At 32.7% G+C, this 27,645-nt stretch overlaps 1 protein-coding gene across 1 annotated transcript in view; it reads right to left on the reverse strand.

The window, feature by feature from the left end:
* Window positions 1-27,645, reverse strand: part of LOC147078693 (ATP-binding cassette sub-family G member 1) — a 136,054-nt gene that overhangs the window by 89,663 nt on the left and 18,746 nt on the right. The gene's annotated exons all lie outside the window — the stretch shown is intronic.

Raw genomic sequence — 27,645 nt, forward strand, 5'->3', positions numbered from 1 at the left:
TTCTATTATACCCTACCTACACACAATACATATTTTACTAAATTTTAACTTCGAACCAATCTTATTTAAAAATAATTACAAGATAAAAAGAACTTTTTATATACAACGTTTTTAAATTTTCCGTTCAATTATTATGCTCAAACTTGTACTTGATATGAAGTAAATAAAAAACAAACAAACAATTAATATAGAATACTGAAATGTCATGTTGATTTCCATAGTAACGCACGTATATATTAATAGTTTAGTTACTTAGCAACCAATAATAGTGGATTGGATTACGGATTTCTTCCGAAATAACTTTTCATACAAAACAGAATTAACTGAAAATGAATTCAATTCTACTTAAAGATGACAAAAAGTATTAAAAGAATGCATTGGCATCGTGTTCTGATATATTCTAAAAGTGTCAAATGTCTAACTAGTCGGGAAGATAGTTAAAAATCGATTGCAAGATTTGTACTGGATAAACAACCACCGGACAAATAATAATACGAGCTAATAAAAACGTTGTAAAATATATCTTTACACGATTTAGTGTTGTGCAAGCTCCTTCCAACACGCACAAAGGGGATTTAAAAAAAATGGAGAATTTGGAGTAGATCAGAGGTTTATGCCGGGAAAATCGTAGGGTAGATACTTATGTCATTATGATGCTCTTGTTCCAAGACTTCGAGGAAATGTCTAATTTCTTACTCTATGGAGTAAATTCACATTTGGACAATGAAAAATCTCGTGCTACTAGAAAATTATATTTCTTGATATTATGCAATAAATAGTTTTCTTATTAATTCAGCATTGATTTAATAGTAAAGATTATCTTTAAATAATAATAATTGTAACTAATTTATCGTAGGTAGAAATATACATTGCAATTTCTTCCAAATTGCGGGTCAATTACCAAATTCAATGTGTTGATGTTACTTTGAAAATTGTAATAACTACGGATATCTTATTAATAGTTTAGATCAAAGCTGTTTATATTGAGAAAATGGTGTGGCAAATAATGACACAATATCTTTTCTACAAAGCTAACTGATTGTTTAGATTTAAATCCGAATTATAGTCATAATATTACCTAATAATATTGTTGGACATCAAAGAAGTGCTATTTTGTACAATTGTGTTAAAATGTGTTTGTGTAAAGACTGTAAAGTCAAAAGTATTTATTAATTCCGAATATTCATTCAGTTGTTCATTTTGAGAAAATTTTCAAACTTGATAAATAAAGAGGAAGGAAGTTTACCACACATGAAAATGTTTCCTATTCATATGAATTGGTGTCTTTTTTAATGAATGATTTCTTTTATAAATGACACAAGCAATTAATTTATTCATAATATTATGATAATTACATAATAATTAGTAGTATTAGAGAAAAAGTAAGTTAATTTTAATGACATTTTTTATCACTTTAATATATTTATTATATTGTAATTGTTTTCAGTGCCTATTTCATGGAAATTAATGAAGAAAAACCACCATTAAATAGCTATAGATATGAAAATAATGGATTATTTTTCATGACACGTTTGGTTATTATTATTACTGAATATATCAGGGTCCATTTTTAGCCTATTGATTTTTATTAAGTACTTATACCTACTGTCATATAGGTATTTAAACTTTAATTGAACATACATTGCTAGGTAATCAAATCAGCATGGTGCGCGTTTATAATATCACAATTTGCTCAAATATCCGGCGTATATTTGGTACCATTCCCAGAAGTGTTACTTTTGTTTACAATTTGGACAGTATTCCCACATATCAAGAATTAACGGCCAGGTCAAAAAGGTACATTTAATAATTGATAAATACCTAGTACCCACCCCACAGTGCATGGCCCCCACAAAGGGGGGCTGACAGGGCTCTAGCCTGGGGGCCCGGGCTCAAGAAGGGCCCGGCGTGGCGAGTTGACCAGATAAATGATATAAATACACGTCACAAATTCTCTCTAATAGTAAAAAAAGTCTGTGTAAGATACAATTTTCATTTGTCCATAATTCAAATGGATGTATTAAAATAAAAAAAAAAACACTAAAAATATACACATTAATTTTACCGCGTACACCATTTGGAAAACGGTACTGTGGAGCATCACACTGCCTTTATCCTTAGCGATAGGTAGGGGGGGGGGCAAAGATCCGAGCCTGGGGGCCCGCTTCAGGATGTGGGGGCCATGCCACAGTGACACTGTGATGTGCAAATGTACCCTTGTCGAGCAATGATTTGACAGAAATAAAACGGACAATGCGTGGAAAACGGCGACGATTATTTCTTCCTTTTTCGTTATTCTCTTCTCCAAAAAAATCATGTTAGTTGAATAATAAATGTTGACATGAAATCTAACAAAGCTAAACTTTAACAATGCTTCATTGCTTGAAAGTAGATCACATCAAACCCTGTTTTACTAAAAAAATGTTCAAGCCTGTACTTTTCTCGTAACCTATCGTAAAATATCGTGGAACCCCTAACACGACTCGCAGATCACCAGGGGTACGCAGAACCTGTTTGGGAATCCCCGTGTTAGACAAATACTATTTTAAAACATAATACTATGACAATTAATAACACTAATCCGTTTTTTCTAGGCTAACTTGAAAAACAACACATTTAGCACCATAAAAACATAAATACAAATTTTAGGCTTATCTTAAAAACAAACCTACACGTAATTTAACATTTTGTAACGTTTTTTTTTTTCAGAAGTAAATAATATATTCTAAATTATGTAGGTACATTTATCTAGTATTTCTGTCAGAGCATTAACTTAATATCTATGACATCTATGTCACAATAGGTACTCAGCATTGATAAAATTATGAATCCTACCTAGAACGGCGTTTTACATTGATTTATTTGGCAATGAGATTGGTAATTAATTCGTAATAATAAGTAAACAAGAAATGCGAATTTTTAATCTCCATTAGTTTTGGCCTTTTCCAATGACCCACATAAATATCGTAAACAATATAAAATTAAATTATTCATATTTTATCTACACTAGCGGAATTAAATAAACAATACTTCCGACTTAATTTACGTTCATTGCACATGGGCTGACATGTAAAATTGATCACCAGTTGAATACGCTAGCAAAATAACAATGAATTATTCGATATTACTCAGTCTCACAATCTACCGGTATTTTTTTATAATGCACCGGTGCTGTCAAAACAGTGTGTCACAATATGGCACGGTTCGGTACACGACTGTATTATGTTATTGTTATTACTTACATTATCATGTATCATCCACTGATAAGGCGATTAAATGTATGTAGTGTTACTTTGTATCATTGGCCTTGAAAGAGTTGCGAAATTCACGGAGATGCATCGAATTAAAAATAAATAACTTAACGAGGAGTTCCGACTTTCCGAGTGATAGGTTATATAGACCGATTTGTAACGGGACTATTAAAATAAAGTTATTTGCAAGTTTGTTTACCTATCCTCGATATTATTAATTACATCAATATACTATTGAAAAGGTCACTGTGTCTCGTAACGAAGTCTACGATAACGCGGTATCAACAAATTAGTAAGTATATTATTTGGTACTATTAGTCGGTCAATCTATTCGATAATCAGAAACAAATAGATGACCCATTTATTTTAATTTAATAAGATATGGCCCAATTTGCGATAATAGACTTGATTTTGATTACGCTATCATTGTACTTTAATGGTTAATGAATGCATGCATCGGCATTTCGCTGAGACAATGATCGTAAATCGAAATATACGCAACTTGTTTGCGTACAAAAAAAACGCAATGCAATTCTAGAAGTGCACAAATACAACGTACCTAATTACAAATCGTGCTGCAATAAATTATGAACATTCCACAATCATATTAATATCACTCATAAAAAAATCTACACCAAATTTAACCATAGGTACTCAAAAAACAACTGTTTAAGGTGTTTATAACATAAATTCTATGCTACAGTTTTTTTCAATTAGACGGTTAAGGCTATACTTCAGTTGAGGCATGGTCTAAAAAGATCGTGACTAGGCGATGCGCGGATTGTGCAAATGACGCGAGCCGAACGAAATATAATTTGTCATAAAAATTCAACATGCGTCCTTTTAATGTTATGTTTAGTATTATATTCGTAATAATAATAGTATATTCATTGACATGTTTTCTTTTTTAAGTACATACGCAAAGTTTTTTAGTCATATTTACACGATTTAAGAATATATTCATCCGACGCCACGACAAAACAAATCGACGTGCAGACACCTCGACTGTCGGTCTCCGATTGGCGACTAGTGAGAAATTTCGTCGCACCTACTGTTGAAAATTATTTGCCGTTTCACTGAAGTACGCTCATAACCAAATAATAATGAAAGAACTACTGATGAAGATAATATGAACCGACTATACCACTTCATTCACTGTTTCTTGTATTAAATAAACTTAAAATATTTATAAATTAACTCATGGAAAAAATTTACAATATTTATTATTTACCGTAAAAAAAACAACGTTATCAGGGCGAAAGATTGCAAAGAAGATAATAATATCACTGGTTTCATTCACGAACTATTCGAACTGTCGAAAAAATCACGAAACGTATTTACCGAAAAACTTAAAATGAATCAGGGCGATAGCGAAAACAGCAGATAGATATCGGAATGGAATGAAATGTCAATATCATCCATTCGTTATATCGCGCCGGAATCCGTCGGCGGCCCGCGGTACCCTTTCGGCAAGTGAAGAGCCTCGTCAGATCGAGTCCACTATGATTTCCCGCGCTGACTGTATACGGAGACGCGAGTGGGAGGGGTGGCCTGGCTTGTCTAGGAAAATATTACTTAGCAATATGTATGATTCATATAATGCTATTAGGGTAGCATAAGCACAGGCAGACGACTTGGCTATGGCTCCGATATAGCTATTTTATTTTTTACGTGCCTGGCCATATTATAAATGATTTCTTGAAATTTTAAAAATATCTATTGTAAATTCTGATGGATTTAAGTTTAGTACTATTTCCATTTGAGTCGTTTTTTGCGGCAGGTACTATGTATAGGCACTCACCAAAGGCAAACACACACTGACAACGAACACTAACTCTAACTTATATAATATATCAATACAATAAAGTAGGTAAAAACTTATTAGTTATATCACTTACCTATTAGTCAAGAATCCAATAAAAAATATATAACAAACAATTATGAATAGTTGAAGTGTTTATAAAAAACCCATACCTTATCTTCGGATCAATAATAATACATTAGATAAGCTTATAATAAATCGTCAAACCTAATAGATTATTAGTACCTAATTATAAACAATAAAAATACTACACTCAAGAGCAGGGCTAAGATCAAAATTAATTAAAATTCCTCGTCTACTTTCTGTATCAATTCCTAACGAACGTCCATAGCCCCCACATGGGGGGGGGCTGACAGGGCTCTAGCCTGGGGGCCCGGCCTGGCAAGTTAACCAGATAAATGAGATAAACACATATCATAAATTTGCCCTAATAGTAAAAAAGTCACCTGCGGCGCTTTTGTCCTTCAGTAATATTTTTACACAGTTTCTGTACAATGTTTAATTGTGAATGGATACTCGACATCTCCATAATAATGAAAATGGGTGTATCAAAGTGTTAAACTATACAAAAAAAAAAACACTAAATATACACTACAGTACAAACACCACTACAGTACTACACTACTGCGTACAGTGTACGGTACACCATTTGGAAAAAGCTACTGTAGAGCGTCACACTGCGTTTATCCTTAGAGATATGTAGGGGGGGGCGCCAAAAGCCTGGGGGCCTGCTTCAGGTAGTGGGGGCCATGCGAACGTCTATTTATTTATCACAGTATCTACCCCATTTTCTAATTATTTCATTTTGTGTCTACCATAGCATGCCCTTTTCCACGTGACACTCTGCTAATCGACTGATATTTTACTAATGACACCGTGTTTCGCATGAAAATACATAAATGTAATTACGGGGGGTACACATAGACTGGTCTGGTTGAAAACTTCGCGTATGAGGCAAAATTTGAAAACATTATTCAAGCAGCCAAACCCAGTACAGGTGTCATTATCACCATCAGTTAGGGTCGATCCACTGCTGACTGAAAACCTCCGTCAGCTCTCTCTACTCTTCACGATTCTATTTATTCGCAGCCACGTGTAAGTACACCATGTTCATGAAGGTGGCAGCGAAAGTTGGTTTACCTACCTACAAATGATTTATTTTTTTCACGTAGAAACTTGCCGGTCTTAACAGACAGATTATTACTTAAATTAATGTGTGAACCGGTTGTGACAAAATGATTTTGTTGTCAAATGCAACATACGTGTTATTACTTAATAAACGTGAACAAATGTATTTACTTAACCCATATAGTTGACCTTTAGATAGTTTCCTGAACTGTCGACTGCATCAGATACCGGGTCCTACTAGTACCCACTTACATATCTAAATATACGACTTTTTTAAATTGAGATTATTTGTTTTTACCAAACAAAGTATTACATAATATCGACAAATTATACTTCCTGATAACATGAGTGTCAGATGTAAGTCATCGTGTCATATAAATAAATAATATGTGGAATACCAATGAGTGGTGATGATTAATCATATTCATCATCAGCAATCTCCGTCTGATATAAGAAAGCGTGGTAGCTATAGCAGAGCTTTCCCACTAGTGTACTGCCTGTGCTCTATTGGCACGCAAGTCAGACGATTTACAGTGATCGGAGCAGAGTGCGGACTGTTAAATCCGCAGACCAGGCTCCTTGGATTTCAAACATGTTTGATATTTTACTCTCCGAGTTGCCAGAATTCTTCCGCCAATCACTACGTAAATTCGATTTAAAATACGCAATCATTCGGACCGAAAAGAATCTGTAATTGTATTAAACATTATCATTGATTAATTTATTAATACACATTAGAAAATGAGAGATTTATCAATTATTTTTTTTATTTGTATTTTCGTCTCTGTTCTGGCAGAACACACTAACAGGGGAATACTAGTTTTGAGTAATTTGACTTTGAAGTTGTTAAAATGTTTGAAATAATGGTCTATCATGTGAGTTTATTAAGTAATCGTAAAAAGGATGACTTTAAAATAAAGACTGTTTATTTATTAAGAAGGTTTCCAGACGGTAAAGTTTGAAATAAGGAACATTTTGGTACTAACTCAATATGTCATTTTTTCGAATTAGTGTGTTCTGCCAGAACAGTGACGTTAAGAAATTCATAAAAGAAAACGTAAAATGTATGTTGTTGTTTTCACTGTTATATTATTTTATGCAAGTCTACATATAAATAACACAAAATTCAAAGACATTACGATAATCGCAACTTTTGACTTTTGACAGCTCGATTTTTTTATTCGTTCGTTGATCAGTAGCAGCAGTGCTCGAAATGGAAAATTTCACGAACAGGAACGCTGTATAATTTTCCAAAACTAAGTACTTATGCTAATCCTTTCTTTACGTACGTACTTTTGATATAAAAATACGTGGATCTATATTGGGCAGGTTGGTAAGGATTGTCAGCGCCGCAGGCGAAATAATCTTGTTTTAACAAAGTATACCGTCAAAAATTGTATTATTCTTTATTCTTACTTTATCTACCACTATAACCAGTGCATTATACCTCTACCACCACTCGTCACTGATTATAACTTATATTACTGTCTCATTTGGGATAGATAAGTTTGTAAATAATTAGTCATAACAAACAACATATCCACACAAGTACCTTATAGATTCAAATTAAAAATTTATTTACGTACTTATAGAAAATTTTACGAATTCCATTTAAATACGAGCACAGAATATCAAACATCAAGAAATAGTATTAAAATAGTGTTTAAAAAATAAAGAAATAGTATTAGAAAAAACAGTAAGTGCCTACCTATACCAAGAATTTATAAAACAACGTTCACATAAACTCGTTCTCACGCAGGTGGAATATACGATTATCCGAAGCGATTTGGTTGAATATAGTTATTTCCTGTCCAATTATCATTAGCAATTATTGCACCTTGGCAGAACAAACAACTTAGATTATCAAAAAAGTTATAAAATATTATATAATAAAATCAATACTAAGTACCAATAATGGCAGAGTTCTCATTTGTACTGGGTAGATATAAGTTGGAAAAAAGTACGTGGCCTAAATACCTAGTTCTCTTTTAACTTACGTAAGTATATAAGCATACGTAAGTATATAAGTTATATGTAAGCATACGTCTTGAGAAATCAATCGGATAAAACCATGGATAGTATCCACTATCCACACAGCTTTAAAGGATTCTCAAAGATTTTTTTTGAACCTTCTCCACTATAAGGGGGCATAAGGCCGTACCTACATCTAATAAAAGTTTCAAGTCATCCAAACAACGTAAACATAGCATTATTTGTAATTAAATTACCAATGGTGTGTCATTTTCATTTATATAAGATAAAACACGACGGAAGGTGAAACTCAGGTTGCTAAGCGCGATTCTTATAAAATAATATAAAATTGTCATTAATTAGTACCTACTATATTCAACATTATAAGGACTAATATTGTATTGTATGCATGTTATGTTACAATGGTGATGCTTTGGTTACCATTATTGTAATATACATCTACCACCGTATTTATTTAATAATCTATGACTAACACCACCTAAAATAATTAGATGTCCGCACTGGACACATAGGTACCTAATTTGTTAGTACCTACTTATTCTAAACGATTCAATCTATGTTGTTTGTCCTTCCCTACTCACATTATTATTGCCATGGAAACGATAATAGGTACCTACATACAATACAGATATTATGATAGTCGTACATTTTTATTGAAAGATATTCCTATTTTTTTTTAAACAAATTTACAAACAAAAATTAAGTAAAAGTTCTCTACACACTACCTATGTATTATTTCTATTATTTTTAAAGTCACAAGCTACAATGCATGTAATAATAATTGTAATACAATAGGAACGTCCCAAATAAATAAACTCTGCAGAAGGCTATTCAATATTTTTTCTGCCCAAACCGTCAATGGCCCAAACACATTTTTGTAGAAAACTTCATTCAATATTTATTGTAAAAATTGGGGTTTACGACTTTTTTAACACGAGTCAAGTTGTTGAGATGATAATAATTATTGAATCACAGAACAGATGTTGCCACTGTATTGTCCACCGGAAAGAATTCCTAATGTTTTAGCAGATTTACACGAAGTACCTACTACGTAATTAAGCCTTCATTATTTTTATAAATATCCACAAAATTATCAAATTGTGCGTGTGGCCAGAATTATCTTAAATCAGTTTGGATACCAGCGATAATAGTATATAGGAATATATTATGTAATAATATAATTATGTAAAAATTGCGAATTTGTATCCCACAGGAAAGTACTTATTAAAAACGATAATTGTAAGGGTGATTATCCACCTAGTGTTACGAATAAAAAGCGAATTTAACATAATAGACTTTTTAAAATATTATATTATAAAGCCTATTATAAGAACAGTATTCATCCACAGGTAATTAATAAATAAATGTCAAAGGTTAAAAATCCTCCTCCTGTAAAATAGTATTTTGGTTAATTCGCCCTTTTTACAATACACCGACGATAATTATAAAGGTATTCGTATCGCCTGCTGAGAATTTTAACCAACTTTTAAAAGAAAAAATTGTTATTTAAAAATATGTTCAACACAAAGTTAAAATTAAAACACAAAACTTACCAGAAGTAACAAAATTCACTTACAAAAAAGTATAGTCATCATGACCTATGGCAAATAAATAAATGAATGTAGTAGTTATATCACAGGATTTATTGTACTATAGTCGCAATTCAACAATAATGTAAATTACAAAACAAATGTAAACATCGTAAAAATAGGGGTTTACGACACGTCATAAACTTTTTTTTAACAAAAGTCAATTGTTAAGATGAATACCATCTGTTGCCACTTCAATGGTTATTGGAGTGAATTCCTAATGTTATGTGGTTTTAGCAGATTTACACGAATTACCTACTACTTTATTATACCTTCATTATTCTTATAAATAACCACTCAATATCATTTTTTAAATGATCAAATTGTGTAGGTATGTGGCCAGCGTTACGTTACCTGCGACAAAATATTTTTCAATAGTTTCGGTTAACACGTTTCGCCTGATGACATTTTTGACCAACTTTTAGGAGAACAATTTTTTATTAAAAAATCAAGTTAAACACACAGTTAAAATTAAAACACAAAACTTACTAGAATGTAGCAAAAAAAACACCAAACTAATAATATAAACAATTTAGTTTAGAAACGTATTTATATCTTAAATAATACAAAATATTTTAAAAGGCAACTAATTGGAATATTATAGCGGAATTGCACGAGTCAAATTATCAAACTTTTTTATATTAATTTATTTAACCACCGAAAACACAATTCATTCATTCGAAAATAAATGGCGAAGTAATAATTTTTGTCACTCCGAATAAAATAATATAATAAATTAGTAGGTTAGTAAATGAACAATGCGTAATAATCAAAGGCAAGATTGTATTAAGATTTGAAATGTTTCGTCCTTTAGAAATTATTAAACAATGTATACTTTATTTTTTAAGAGTTTTCAAATAGTGTCAGCAAGGCACATTTTTTGGGTAATAAAGTAATTTACGCTTGCAGCTGGTTGTTTCTTGTTATTTAGACAATGCATTAAATTTAGGCATGAACATATCGACACAAAATAAGAAGGTTGAAAGAAATTTAGGGATGTCATAATTTTTATTTTTAACCCTTGCACGCCCGGCATAACATAACTTCGTTAATTTTTAATTTTGAGAAAAACTTTAAAAGATACATTCATATATAATTATCTCAATCTAACGAACCGCAACGCAATTTTAAATGAATCCACGAGCCGGAACGGTATATTTTGGAATTCCACGAACCACAACGGCGCTCCGGTGCGTTCCTGTCCATTCCGAGCGCTGAGTAGCAGAGCATAGACAAATCGGACGATTTATTATCCTCGCACTTTTGGCTCGCCAATGGAGCACCTGCATACCGTAAAATAGTGCTTGGTCTTTCAAGAATTTTTTTTTAAAATAAACTGACTAAAATCATCAGCATCCACTAAAATACTATTAAGGGGGGACATGCTCGTCGAAGGTCAAAATTGAGTTTTTATTGTATTTTCAAACCATGATCCTGGACACTCCTTAAACGTTGTAGATAATCTATTTATATAATTTTGAAGCCTTATTATCCTTAATAATTATTTTAAACATTTGATGACTGCATAAAATATTTTTGTTACATAAAATAGTATTCTTTTAAACCTCTCGCTCTAATGTTTTAGAATAAAGTCATATTTCGGTACATAACTGTGCAGTGGTGTTAAGATTTTTTACATTTAATATTTTTTAAACGCATTTATAAAACCATTAGTATAATTTATTACGAGATAATTTTTGTAAAATATTCACGATAAAAAATTATATTGATAATCTCTGTGATCCAAAATTTGACAAGAATTAGGCATTTTATTATTCAAAAAATCGGCTAGATTAACACATTTGAAGATGATTCTAAAGATATTTATTATAAGCTATGTCTTTGACCATTCAAGTGTGATAAACATCTTATGAATAATGATTGCTTTATAATAATTATAGACCTAAGAATAAGGTAGTGTTTTTTTGAAATACGCAATTTCTTTTGTCATTCCCCAGTGGTTAAGCTACAACATACGGCCGTAGCCATAAATTGACAAACTATAATTGAAGTTGGAAGTAAAATGATATTGACGCGCGTGTTTGAACATGTACTTAATTCTACTTAAAGATGGGTAAATGTATTTAATAAATGCATTGGCATCGTGTTCTGATAAATTCCAATTCAAATGTCTAGCTAGTCGGGAAGTTAGTTAAAAATCGATTGCAAGATTTGTACCGGACAAAGAACCACCGGACAAATAAGAATACGAGCTAATAAAAACGTTGTAATAAATAATAAAACTCCATGGCATTTTGGCGCCAAAAGTAATATGAAACACAAATGTTCCTTATATAAATTACTAGATACGTGGTAAATACCAAAGTTTAAAAAAAGGGTTTTACTATTTCTGTGAAAATAATTTAATAGTGAGTATTATTAATAAACATAATTGCAAAATCCCATACACTATACTATAGGTTCAACACAATATTGTGCCTAGTGTGGTACTCTAGGATCGCCTATATGGAAATACCTTGAATAACTTAAGAATAATGCATAGAGTACGTTAGCTTTAAAATATGTAGAATTTATTATAAAAGTGTAAACATTAATATGTTTTATTTAACACTATTCCTGTATATATGTGTGTGTACTGTGTAGGTACAAATTGAATCTCTCGCCTGCAACTTTCTCCGAAGAGTTCAAAGAGATTATTGTCAATGTAGTTTGCAGTTCAATATACCTTACGATAATGATCGTGTTATGTTCGTGAAGAAAGAAAGAAGTCGACCGCGACCTTATTACAGAGATCTTCCGTTCGTTGAAAGGAAAAAAATGTGACATAGCAATAGACTCTATTATAAATTTACAATTTACACAGTCGCACAGCTGCGAACCTAGTATTTATTACATTTATTGACATTTTTGTAACAAACTATAATATTAGTGCATTTCGAAAATCTAATGAATATAAAACATAATGTAAGACGTACCTATGTTTCCGTGGACACTAATTTCAAATTTCCGTTTAGTTATCATAATATCGACTGAAATCGACGAAAGGAAAAATTACATAACCCTCAGTTTTTTTTAAATAGGTTTTATTTGATAATAACGTTGTATACGCCTAAATACACGCTGTGTCCAAAGGATGTAAGCTGCAAATAAATGCCGATTCATTATCTAAATTTAGCTGAAAGTCTTTAAAAAAAGAAGAAAGTGAAGTGGGAAAAACGACTTTACCATCATTTTTGTTGGTTTTTCTTTAAAAACTCAATAATTAATATTAGATTGGTAATATAAAAACCAAATTATTAATTGTCATGCACTTCACGGTCATGTCTATTTTACAACGTTTTTCTTAGGTCGTATTCTTATTTTAGTTGCTACGGGGTCCTAGCAACTAAATTATTATAAATAATATTTACGTGCGTTACTATGGAAATCAACATGGATTGACATTTCATTATTCAGTATTTCTATCAAGTACAATTTTTTTGATCGTTTAACCTAGTCAAGTCAAGTTTATATGATTCAACAGAAAATTTAAAAACGTTGTATATAAAAAGTTCTTTTTATCTTGTAATTATTTTATTTTAACTTTGACCAAAAAACATAACAAAAACGTTTTTGTGCCTCCTGTAAAATTTGATTTTTGTGGATTACGTCCTTTTTCAATTCTATAGTCGAAGTGTACTCATGTACATGATTTTTATCTCATTTTATGCTACAATCGGCGCGGGCCCAGTTACACAGTACATTTGTAGTTTTTTCCCATTTGTTTCATCGGAAATACAACAGTAAAATTGGAAATAAAACATGACAAAAACTTTATGCTTCCACTTGAAAAACAAAGCATTATAACGATATTGAAAATGATGATAGTTGAAAATCTTCGGTTGACAAACAAACCAATAGAGAATTTTTTAAAAATCGCAGGCATCTCTACATAGGAGGTAAATAGGTACTTCCGGAATGCATTTGAATATTTTATGAGTAATTATGACGCCATGGAATGCAAATTATTTCACGATCGTAGTAATTCACCATTTAAAAAAAAACTGACGATGGATGTCCGCAACAAATTGATGTTTAGATTTACATTAATTAATACATTTAAATTATTTGATCATAACGACGTGACCAGATCACCTACATATTAAAATTTTATTCAAATGTAAAATTTAGCACCAGGTACCCAACCATCGAGTTTTCTTAGATAAATATAGCATAGACATAATATCATGACAATGGTGCATAGCAATGTCGTTCAGCGTTTTTCAAACTGTGTATGCTCACGAATAAAATACACATTCAATCGATCATTGACACAATATTCTAAGCTAGGAGCGTGTCCAAATAGGTATCCGAAGTAATTAATCTCGTCTCGAACTTTTTCCGAAATAATTTCATTTAAAGTTGAGCCTTCACATAACATAACTTTGGAAAATATTATAAATTGCTTACGTAAACAAAGATTCTAATCTATTTTAATACTTTGGACGCTGAAGACGCACATGCGCGTAATGACCAGGCGGCCGATCGATGTAATTAACGTGCATTTTAAAGGTGCTAATTAAAAAATCATTACATAGTCAGCAGCGAATGAGTTAATGTCCTATATTTCCGTCATAATACAGTCACTAAACTAGTGTTCAAGTAACTCTCAGATTATTGACCCTTGGTTGCCCACAAGTGGACGGCATAAGGCAGTTTGAGGAACGCTGTACGACGGACGGAGTATCTGAGAGACAGGTAAGCTTTACGAGGTATGTATATATGTAATAAATAATAATATATTAAATATCAACATTATGACAGATGATAATAATATGTTAATAGTATGAATTCTAATTCGCAAAGGGCTTTGTCAATAAAAAAAAAACTAATAAACATAAGCCACTTGGAATGATAATTAATACACTATAAAAAATATTATTCCTTCCATAATTTGGCGGCCCTCGTAGTCCAAAGCGTAAAAGTGGGGCCACACCGGCAACAAGTCGCGCGACAACTCGTTAAATTTTACGATAATTATCATGCTTATCGTAAAATTTAACGAGTTGTCGCGCGACTTGTTTTCGGTGTGGCCCCACTTTAAGACACCGGCTTCTGATATCGGGGATTCAGAGTTTGATTATCAGTGAGATCACAATTCATATTAATGTGATTGTCTCGAACCTGGGTGTTTCTGTAATTGTTTCATTACTGTAATAAGTACCATCGAGGTTAATTAAAAACATACTATTTAGTTAGCTGCTGCTCATTGAATCTATGTGTAGGTACGATTACGACATCAGCATGATTTGGAACAAGATAATTACATTTGAAATGTAAAGCAATGGTTAACTCATCGTGCATATGCCATCGTCATAGATGAGGACGTTTTCGTATCATTGCATCAGCGCTGAATGAATATGATATGCGGTTATAAGTTTTATATTCAAGTCTAAATTATCAATTATGCTTAAACTTTTCTGTTAGCCTTTGTCGTAATGCGCCTTCCAGTATTGAAGATTACTTTTAAAAAGAATAAGACTGTGTTAAGCCTCAATAACATTGAGCTTATTTACGAGCTGTTTATTGGCGAATTTAAAAGCGGGCGATTCAGCTACTGAGATTTGATGATTACACACAAAACTTTCCATTCGCTGAGAAGCCACAAGCCAACGACTATTTTGACGGAACGTAGTTCGTTTTTTTACCGGGAGGTTGGTACTGCGCTCTACTGCGCAGACGCAGTAGGCCCACACGCCGGCGTGTAGCGTGTAAAGTTGACCGGCTTTCAACTTTTCTCGGTAGAGTGTTTACAACCTGCTTATTAGCTTATTCGATGATTACACTGGGCGACTTTACAGGAAGATTGTAATCTCGCCAATAAACAGCTCGTAAAGAAGCTCAATGTAATTGAGGCTTTAGTCATCATTGTAATTTGTAGTAATTCAGATCTTTCTTGATTTAAAAAAACTAATATCTCATCGATTGAATTTTACTGGAATGTATTTTAAATATGAGCAATTTACTCAGATAACCCCAAACTCACCTGTCAATCGGTTTTCACACTAGACCAGAAGGTTTTGTAATGTGTTTGTCTTCAGAAACTAGTTGCCTCCCACTTGACAGACAAGTTGAATTTAAACTGACGAAATGCCCGGTTAACTCGATGGGCTCATACCGAATTACCTATAATACAACAATCCGTTCAATAAATACATGCTTGTATAATACTATACTACTTAAGTCATTTACATAGTATTATTATACAGTAAGTACCTTTATTTAAAAAGGGTTAAACAAATTTATTTAAATTTTATTCTCATCTATGGTGGAAGCGTGGCATAGTGTTAGCAAGTGACCTGAAATTGTAGGCAGCGAGTTCCAATGCCGATATATTATTTTTTGTTGCATATTGTGCGTTGATCAAGAGCAGTGCTTCTCAAACTTTTCTTACCACGGCCACCGAAATCAGAAAATAAAAATCCAAGACTCCCCCCAAAAATTGTAGTCTTTAGTAACCAACAGTACATACTTTATTTACCATTCATTGTTATTATGGGTACGTTTTTACTAAAGATAATAGAACATTTCATTTACTTTATTTACATTTACTCTAAGCAGAAAAATAAAAAAAAACTTTAAATTATCGGCCTACAAACACAATTTAATGAGAGGGGAATGATTGCATATTTTTACATTATAAATGAATATCCGGTACAATGTTTGAAATGATAATTCGCAGGGTTTGCTTCAAAGTCACCGCTGAAGACATGCTGTGTTTATTTTTTATTACCAATTATGATGAAAATGCTGTTTCGCACGGGTATGTTGTCACAATTAGGTTAATATATTTTTTTTATAATATTTTGTTTAACTAAAAAATCAAAATAATTTATAAATATTAGTAGATTATTTATCCATATCGGAAAAAGTATTGTCATCGCATGAAAATTCGACCTTGCGTCGTCCAGTGATCACAGTTTTATGATTTTTTTTTTAAGCGCTGAAACATTTCGCGGCTTCCTAACAGCAGCTCCAGGCCCTCCTAGGGGACCGCGCCCCCCCAGTTTGAGAAGTACTGATCTAGAGCAGTGTCTGCCAAGCTGTGTGCCGCGAAAGTAATCTGTGAATCTGTCCGCATTGTGTATTACAAGTTACATTACTGTGGAAAAGAAAAGTTAAAAACTTATATCTCGGTTGCTTTCTAGGCGTAGATACTGCCGCAAACAAATTTAAAATGGTGTCAGAAGTGCAAAACACAGCAGAAAACCTCTGCATTTCGTTACCTTACTTTGAAAAGGATCTAATTGTAGTTGACCATGTTTTGGGCTAAGAGCGTTTGAAATTTGGAATGGTCATATTTTGCATATAAAAAGACATGTGGATAGAACTCCGGAATACTGCTATTTCCCATATTAGACAATAGATGACTCTGAAATGAACGAATATTATAGAATATGGCTAATGAAACCTTTTTACACCAAAAAGTAATTTTAGGCCAAAATGTCAGTTAGAATTATTTCAAAGTAAGGTAACGATTTGTCAAGTATTTTCCTTCGCTTGATTATCAAATGTATGAGTGGATCTTCAATCCTTTTGTAAGATATGGCGGTACACAGGTGACATTAACAGTGGAAGGAAATTTAATTGACCGGAAAAACAACCCTGTGCACAAAGCGTCATTTTCTGAACTAGAATTGTCAGCATTTTGGATTTCTGTTTAGATCCTCGATTAATTTTTACAGCCATTAAATCTCTATGCAGAGCTTAATGAATTGAAAAAAAACCAACTCCATAATACAATACGTACTCTTAATTCAACGAAATCAAATAGGTATGCAAGAAAAGTGTGCACTATTCATGTCGGATCGCCCATAGCATACCTAAACTATTATGGTTTGGTTAGGCAGGGTTTAATTGATTTTTAAAAAACTAACTAACACTATCAGCGGGTCTATTCTACACAAAAGGCGACTATCGACCGCTAACGTGCTAAAGTGATAATGTGTTAGTTTTTGTTACATACATTTTACATTGAAATATTGTAATTGTATTGTAATCAGTTAATCAGACGAAACTGTCTCTCTCTCGCTCTCTCTCTATCGCTCATGCTCTAAATTTTAGCACAGGCAGGGGGCATGCCGTTAAAATATATCATTTATTGCAACAATTAATACCGGCTAATTATAATTGTTACAATACGTGTTAATAATTTGATATAAACATACCCTAGTTAGCGGTTTTAGCGGACGAAAGCAGCCTTTTGTATAGAATAGACCCGCAGCAATGTGTAGCCTTAGTTCAATAAAAATAAATACGCAAGTATGACTGACAAAGTTTAGTGCGCACTATTTATATCGGATCTTAACAGCCTACCTCCACCCTCCGCCATTGGGCGATAGTCATAGATGGTATACTAAACTCAATTTAAACCAAAATTATCGTTGACACTATTTTATCACAGACCCTTAAATCCGTGCATATTTAAACACATTAAGATTTTTTTATTAAAATAACCAATATAATAACATATTATGTAATTGACTATGAACAAAACTAATTTGTGGAATCAAATAAAATTAATATTAAACTGCAATATTATGCTATAAATAGATCACATTAGAAGAATTTTATTTTGTTTACATAACTTGACATACTTGGGTAAAACTTTAGGCCGTAAGCCAAATCATTACGTTCCATAATGTTATTAGGCCAATGATGGATAGACAGATAAATTAATGACTGGTGAAACCATTATCAAATTAATTTTAACATTGTAAAAACCCGGTCAAGAAATTAGCTAGATATGTCGTATTCAAAACATACTAATATATTGATTTTCCCGGGTTACGTCGAACGTCAATGAATATATTATTTTAATTATGCCGATTAGGCGACGTTGACTTCCTTACAAATCCTTTGATAGTATAACAACTTTCCACAGTAGAGGAGATCGTCAAATGATTACCGATTATAATGTCAATATTATCAAGAAGTACCTACATAGTGTAACAATTTAATTCTCAGAATGGACGTTTAAAAAAATATACGCGTACAATTATTGTAAACTAGTGGGTACTATTACCTTCAAGTTACTACGCTTATGTATATAAAAATAAATAAAATATTTTTTTTGTAATTATTTATATAGTGCAGTGTACCTGCTAGTCACTACTAGGGATTCCAATCCCGGGATCCCGGGATCCCGAGCTATTTTCGATACCTATGAATCCCGGGATTGATAAACATAGTCCCGGGATTTCAGGATTGATTTTTTTTATCAATTTTTATGGAAAATAAAATAAAAGCGAAAATACCTATAACAGAAAAAATACTTTTAATAAAAAATAACTACATTAGAAATAAACTGAGTTTGAATGAAGTTTGATTTATACCCATGTGTAGGTAGCCGATTCATTTTATTTTTTCACATGAATTATTAAAAATGAGAAAGATTGGAAAAAAAACAATGCTTCGCACTTTTAACAAAGTAATTCCACCATGATATCATACGTTTTACGGCAGTTTGATATTTGGCTGACTAATTAGATTTATGAAGCGGAAAGACCATAAGTACCTACACCATGATTATTTGCTTTACTATTTTAAATCTCGCTAATCCATTCATTATGTCTTTACTATCAGAAACAGCAATCTCATATTAAATTCACATTATTATTTATATTACAATATTATTTACTCCATTAAACTTGTGTATTTCCAAGATTGAACGTATACAATATTAACAATAAATGTCTTAAATAGAATAAATTCTACTAGATTTATTTTTGACCGATTTTATCAATGTTATTTGTAAATATAAAAACTTTATATAAACAATGGAAAAAAATGCCAATCCCGGGACCAGTCCCGGGATCCCGGGATTGTCAAATTGTAATCCCGAAATCCCGGGATCAGAATTTCGGCTCGGGATTGGATTCCCTAGTCACTACTGACTAATATTGATTAATTGCCATTTCCACGGGTTATTTTTTCGAGCTGGCTAGTCCAAATCTACACAGGTTATCACAAAAATGCGGTATCTCATATGCAATGTTCCCTGTAAGATGTGCGCACGCACCTACCAAAATGTGTCCGCACACATCGCACCGTGAGTGTAAAACCAAGACATCTGCAAATTTTTCAATTTCGAGATTAAATGCAAAACAACTGCAAAAGTCGTGAACTTGATAATGTAAAGGTGAAGTAACTGAAAGAACATGCAATATAATGTAGATGTAAACCAAATATTATGGTTTTTTTAGAACTAGACTTCAAACCCTAATATATCCAAAATATGTCTTTAGCAGATGCCTTGGTTTTACACTCACTGTGCGACATGTTTTCATCCCCCGCACAGTCCTCACACAAAAATATTCTAAAATTAACTTTCCTTTGCCAGATTTAGTTTTGCTCGAATGCACGAAACCATCACAATATGCACAATTCATTTCTCGGAAGGCGAAGGTCAAGTGCGACTAACGCAAGCACGCAAGTTAATAAATAAATATCTTCAAAATATAAGTTTTAATGAAAAATCGTATCTGTGTGTTTGTGGGGGGGGGGGTGTAAATTTATCGCACCGGGTGACACCAACCCTAGTTACGCCACTGCTCAGATGCGTTGATGATCCGCACACACAATAGAAAAAATAGAGGGAACGTTACTTATATGGCGACCAGAGCATCGCTCTGCAGGGCCAACCCCAACGAAATTCCAAAGCAAGTTACCACAGCATCTTCACGGTATCTACCGCGTTGTTGTCGTTATACCGTGAACTGCGAGTGCATGTGGGCCGACCCTAAATCAGCATATCAATTAAACATGGGTACTTAGGTATTTTATATTTTCGTGGTTCAATTAGTGGATGATAAGTATATTTTACACATATCATTTATTTTTCTAAAGTTAATGATGATATTATGCACACCGATAGCCATCTGCGTTCAAAAAGATGTATGCTTCTCAAAATAATTGACATGAAATTCACTCAATCTTATTATACCTATTTATTATAATGTAGGTAGGTACAATGAGATAATGACTCCTGCTCTTATGGAGTAATAAGAAAAGTCGATATTGATATGGACCTCCAAGAACTGCAAATGGAAATCAAAAGTGATGCAAAAGTAATCAACCTTAAGAGGTTGACAAGAAAAGGTGATACAGGAGAGCTGACAAAGACCTCGTCAGTCAGTATTAAATTTGGGGAGAAAATTTTGCCGAGAACAATTTACATATATGGAGTCTCTTTTGCTGTAGAACCGTATGTATTCAGGGTTATGCAATGTACAAATGCTGGCGATATGGGCATATCGCGAACAATTGCGGACGTACAGTAGAAACGTGCCCTAAGTGTGGTGAAAACCACAAAACCTGCGAAAAAAATGAGGAAATTACGTGCATCAATTGCAAAGGTAACCACGCGGCAAACAGCCAAAAATGCCCAAAGTGGCAAGAGGAAAAGAATTGCAAAGAAGCAATGAAAAAAATGAACATACCTTTCAAGGAAGCAAAAAAAAATATGTTAAATAATAGCTATGCTGACATATTAAAACAAAAAAAAATCGTAGGAAGAGAAGAAAGCGAAACAATTCAAAAAACTAAGGAAAACAAAAAGAAAGAAGAAGCGGTGGTAGAAGCTTCAGGCTCAACAATAATATCTACAGGTAGTAGCGTAAAGCCTACAAAAAATAAGAAAAATTCAAAGGGGAAGACAGAGGTTAACGCGATGGGAGAAATTATGAAAGTCTTGCTGAAAGGGGGAGACTGGCAGCAGATCATTAAACAACTAATAATTAAAGCAGTGGACTGGGTATGCAAACAATTCAAAGAAGGACACTTAAAGGAAATTCTAGGGGAGGTTCTGGAGCAAAATGGATAATAAAAAACAAATTAGGATTTTACAATGGAATGCCAGAAGTATGAAGCAAAAAAAGGATGATATAGAACTCTACTTAATAAGACAAAAAATTTCAATAGCATTAATCTCAGAGACTTGGCTGAGGTCTGAATTAGACTAACTGAAATTCAATGATTACACGATGTATCGAAAATACAGAAGGGATGGATACGGAGGAGAGCGATTCTGGTGCATAAAACACTGGCGTCTAAAGAAGAAAGAAAGAAAGACGGAAGAGCTAGACAAAATAATTATAAAGCCATTTAACAGAATAGGAGTGAGGACCTGATCGAAGGATCCCCTTCTAGAAGAGAAGAGGCGATATGACAGCGAGTCGCAGTCAAAGCCTCGGTAAAATCACAAAAAAAAAAAAAAAAAAAATAACAATACGTATGTTGATGGACATTGTATACAATATATTTATTATTATAATGTGCAGGTACATTGTACCTGTCAAATATTTGATGTTTGAAACAGGATCTAAATCTTGATAAAAAAAGTAGCATTACAAATATTATCCAAGCATAAAATTGTTATTGTGGTAATGATAATGTGATGCAAAAAAATATTTAAATTATATATAAATTCTAATTGTACATGGCTTCATGAGACCAAAATTACTTTAACTACTGTTTGACTAGGTACTATCGTCAAATAATAAAAAAAAAAAAACATAATAAAGTAAGTACTCAATCCACAAAATGTAATAAATACCAATACAGTTCAGTTTATTTTTATAAAATTTCGTCGCATTCCTATAATATAATATAAATTACATATTATATAATACGACAAGTGCTTCGCTCACATAGTAAGCTTTATTGAGTATACTAATGTAGGTACCAATATTCTACATATATGAATCATATCATAAATATTATCAATGTGGGGGGCGGGGCTTTTCTTCGCGATTTTCTCATTAAAAATTCCCACCCCACATCGTATCCCTGTCTCCTTTTCACTATTTTTCTATTCTTGAACCAGTATTGTGATGCTAAACAAAAATGCCCATGATGACCGAGCGGTTATCGCGTCGGCTTATAATGCCGTGGATCCAAGGTTCGAATCCAGAGTATGGCAAATACACGACATATTGTTTTTTTCAATGTGTGTTATGAGTATGGACTTAATATGTTGAGCAAGTGGCTAACATCCATTTCTCGTAAAAAAAATCTGTTAATACAACCTCCACTCTGTAGAACCGTAATATGATATTCTTAGGATCGATCATGCCTTTAATTATAAGCAAGTATAGTATTTGAATAAAAAAAAACATGAAAATAAAGCAGAATATAAATAATATTTTGTAATTAAAGGAGACACGGCAATATTTATTTAGTGTCAGATTCATAGCAGGCAGTCAGAAGTTAGCCATGTGGTCAGTAAATCGATGCAAGAGGGATGTAAACGATTGTAATGGATCAAAGCCGGCTCAAGTACATGGCGGATATGAATTACCTCAGTTAATATCTAGGTTGGTGCTCCGTCGTTGACAAAAAGTGACGGAGCGTCGGGGTCACAGGACCAATCCCGTTGATTTAAGACTCTGATGTTTTATTTTTCCCCAGGCTGTTCTGTTTTGTCACTGTTCTGTTTTGTCATGGAACCAAATAATTGATGATTTAACTTAAAAATTGAAATTTTTTAAAATATTAAATATTTATATTTATATATTTCGCAATTCACAAAAAATAATGTTTTATTTTTCCCCAGGCTGTTCTGTTTTGTCATGGAACCGTCTATATAATATATCCCCTTTCTTTTTACGGAACAGTGACAAAACAGAGCAGCATTTTATCACAAAACCATTATTTTGAAAATAATGCATTCTTTATATATTTAAACTTAAGTTTTATAAGTATGTACCTATTTAATTAATAAATAGATTCCACAAAAATGAATGTTTTATTTTTCCCTTGGCTGTTTTGTTTTGTCGTGTTCTGTTTTGTCACCGTTCTGTTTTGTCATGTTCTGTTTTGTTCGATTACCCTTTTTACACACAGCATTGTGACAAGTCTTGCAAAGCTTATTGCTGATAACGTGATAACCACAGAACAGATAATAAAAATAGAATACCGATAGGCTATATTCAATACGCCGTACGTTGAAGCAGGGTTTTTGAATGTGTGAGTGTCCTACGAAAATGAAGCACGCATTATGCACGTGCAATAGTGTGTGTAATACACCAACATTAAATGAGCGTAAATGCATAAACCGAGATCAGTTTTCAGTATTATACGTACAACGTATTCTTGACACGTGTGTAAGTTTAACCCGGATTCTTTCTTACTCGAGTCGGTTACCTGCTATCGCCTTACCCGTTGGGTATTTCAGTTCCCATTATTTCTGAGTTCCCTGGTGTTAACGCATAAAAACCGAACAATGAACTACATATTATCTCTTACCACTATCTCTTATTTATAGAATTTGAGTCATGATGTGCCACTAAACTTTGACTGGTACGGGAATATTCTTCATTGATAGACTTATATATTAATTTATCACAAGGTCAGATTAGCGTTATCCTAATAATGATTCCAAGTTCCAAAACAAAATTATAAACTTGACTATATTATTGACTAATTCGAGATAATTTTATATTAAGTATGTAAATGTAAATCGAAGAATAAATATGCACTTATAGGATACTTACTTAATTGTTTTTTTATAAGTAGGTACAGAATAAAATAAAATACCAGATTCATATTGTTTTAATATATAATTATGTATTTAATGCATTTTTGGCACGCGAAGAAGTAACTTAACTTTGGACAGGAAATGAAACTAATTGACCGTTCATTAGTGATACTATTGACTAAAGTATGCAAGAACAACAATGAACTAAGTAGGTACCTACCTATTTATCTACCTATGTCAAAATATTGCATAATATTCATCTGAAGAAAGTCACGGACATCTCACAACAAATGTAGATTCATGAAGTGAGTATTATCTATCTAGGCAATAATATACATACACAAATACACATGACATAAATAATTACGATTCAGTGTATTTGGCTGCCTTTCTTATATTCTTGCATAGTCTACATTTGAATTATAATGTGAATGCGTTGGTTCCGGTACAAGTCAAACATGCTTAGTGTTCGAACGCATGAATACACGAACACAACGCTCAGTCAAAGTTATGTTAGTTTCATTGGGGGGGGAATTCCTCGTCACGTCATCTTTGGCGATAAATGTACTGGTGAAAATAAAGTTGGGAACCCCTGCACTTGTCAATTGATAATATTATGAAAGTGTGGAAAGAAATGTAATTCTTCTCAGAGTTGAAAGTATGGCAGAACGCAGAACTCAATGCGTCGTGTCGATCAGAATATGAGGCAAAATAAAATGATTCTTGGCCAAAGACGTTGATCGTTTATACATTTCCTGTATGGTGGGAATTTGACTGTATAATGAATAAGGCATGAATAATTTAACGTAGATATTTATTAGTCATATTAATAGTCAAATAAATGTTAAGTAAGTTTATTTATTATTTATAATACCAATGAATTATCACTTATCGGTTATTTTATTACTGTCACTATAAAATTAATTATATGAACTAGTTAAGACTAGCTAAGCTATAAACACACAGGTGTTTTCTTGAATTTTCATTTCGTTATTAAACGTCCAGATGGTTTTTTTAAGTTACGTCAAACGAAAGTGTGTGTTTAAATATCAAAGAAATGAAAGCGGTTATTTTATGTTTTGTATACTTGCTATACCTTAATAATATTGAATTATACATGGAATATTAAGTCGTCTTTTTAATTCGCTAAGAAAATATATCATTAAGGCCCGTTTCAGACGGGACACCGGTGTCGCGCTCGATATAATATAGGATGCCTTTGTATTCGAATAAACGGGCCTTTGTATTATGTTTATGAACGCCCCAGAGCTAATGAGTCAACGCGTGTCCGGTACTCTTTTCCGTCGGCCGCTACATTCTCAAGCCGCCGATACACTTGTTTGTATTACCGCAGCCAGTTTTATGTTATAATTTATAACGCGAAATTATGCGGCGACTCATTAGCTCTGGGGCGTTCATAAACATAATACAAAGGTCCGTTTATTCGAATACAAAGGCCTCCTATATTATATCGAGCGCGACACCGGTGTCCCGTCTGAAACGGGCCTAAGATTTTTCATTACACTGCGTCCAGCGTGGAGAATTAATTTTTTTTGGTCACGGTTGTAAAAAGGTTGACGATCGTTAGCAACGCATTTCATTTACTTATATGAAATATAATAATAAAATAATTACTTGCAATACAATCATATTATCCTCTCACTCAAAAAAGAAAATATTCCAATCAATATTAAGTATATTCAAGTATGAAAATAACGATGAGAAACAACGATAAGAAACAACGATGCGAAACAACGATTGGTTTAGATTTGGTGGATGTTTAAAAAATATTTTATCACCCCGATGAGCCAAGGTCACGCATCATAAGTTTGTATAGGGAGAGGATCACGGATATTATCACAATATGAGGATATCCGTGACACATGAATTAATGAGACGTTTCAAAACAATTATTTCGAATACAGTCATACTACAATATTATAATAATAAATAATACAAGAGAAAACTACTTATCAAGAAGTCAAAAATATTTTGACCTGTAAAATATATAACAAAACGTTATCATCAAATATAAATAAAAAAAACACGAGGGATTTCCTTGTTTTGCCGCTCCTCTACAGTGGTGTGCACGTACAACTACATAATAATAATAATATCCGGCTTGTCCCACTTCTTCACTAGCCCGCCAGACAACAAAAGCTTATTTTTTTCTGAAATTTATAATGACCATTCAGTGCTCACAAAAAATACACGTGAAATATAAATTACAATAATTTAAAAAGAATTAAGCATTTAATAAGAAGATTTAAGATTTATTTTTAATAAGTTAATATTTTTAATATTACAACACAATGTTCTAATAATTTAACATGACCTGCGAGATTATTATTTTTCGCAAGCGCAATTATGTAGGTAGTAAAAGTTAACGTACCTAAGTAAGACGAAGTCACTAGAGATGAGTTGGAAATACTGTCATCAGTTTGCGTACTCAAGTATCAGACGAAACTACCCATACTCCGTAAGTGTGGCCCAATAAATTTGTTCCAAAAAACTTGTGATGATATCATCGCGAGTCTCGCTCGCTAGTTGGCAGACTTTCAACACTATTGACATTAAATGCGCGTGAGCGAGATAGCACTCGAATACAATTATTATATTTTAATTTATCTATGCATGCTAACGACATCATCTTATGTATGAACAATAGGTCATGTAGCAGCATATTCCCTCGGGAATGTAGTGAGGTGACTGAAGTGACGGCAGTTTCAAATAAAAAAATCATTGTTATTCATTTTATGTTAATAAGAATATTAAACATAACATAAAAAACAACTCATAAATTGAAAATGTGTTTAAAATTTTATAATAAATGGGACATTTTGAAAACCCCAGCTTAGTGTATTTTAGCGATTCTATTGAAGCCGATATTTCAAATACTAATATGGAGTTAAGTTTTAGTTCCAGTTGAGTGTGAGACTTGCGTCGCAAAAAACGCTCTATATAGTATTCCAAATACTAGTAAGTATTTTGGAACAAGTTTTCATACTAAGTATTTTTTATACTGGTAGTAAGTATACTTAGTCTTCAAAATCGACCAGTTTTCCCACCTCTAAAGCACACTCTTCATCAGCCGTCGACCCTTACGCTTTTGCTAATTGCTAGAATCGCTGGGATAACAATGTGTTACCTGATACATTGGTGTATTTATAATATTAAATAAGTTAAATATATATGGGTTGTTCATAAATTAATATTTACTTTGATGAAATTATAAATAAAATTATCTAGGTTTTACGCCACGTGTTTTGTTTACATCAGCGGTCATTCGTGGAGCTTTATCAGCTAAATCTCGCGGAGTGTAAAATAATATTTTTCGGGATTTGGTATTTTGTACTTGGTTTTTTCGTAAGGTCGTCTTTTAAA

Source organism: Rhyacophila brunnea, unplaced genomic scaffold (genome assembly GCF_057557595.1).
Source record: "Rhyacophila brunnea isolate RB1 unplaced genomic scaffold, BYU_Rbru_1.0 scaffold_11, whole genome shotgun sequence".
Lineage (NCBI taxonomy): Eukaryota > Metazoa > Arthropoda > Insecta > Trichoptera > Rhyacophilidae > Rhyacophila > Rhyacophila brunnea.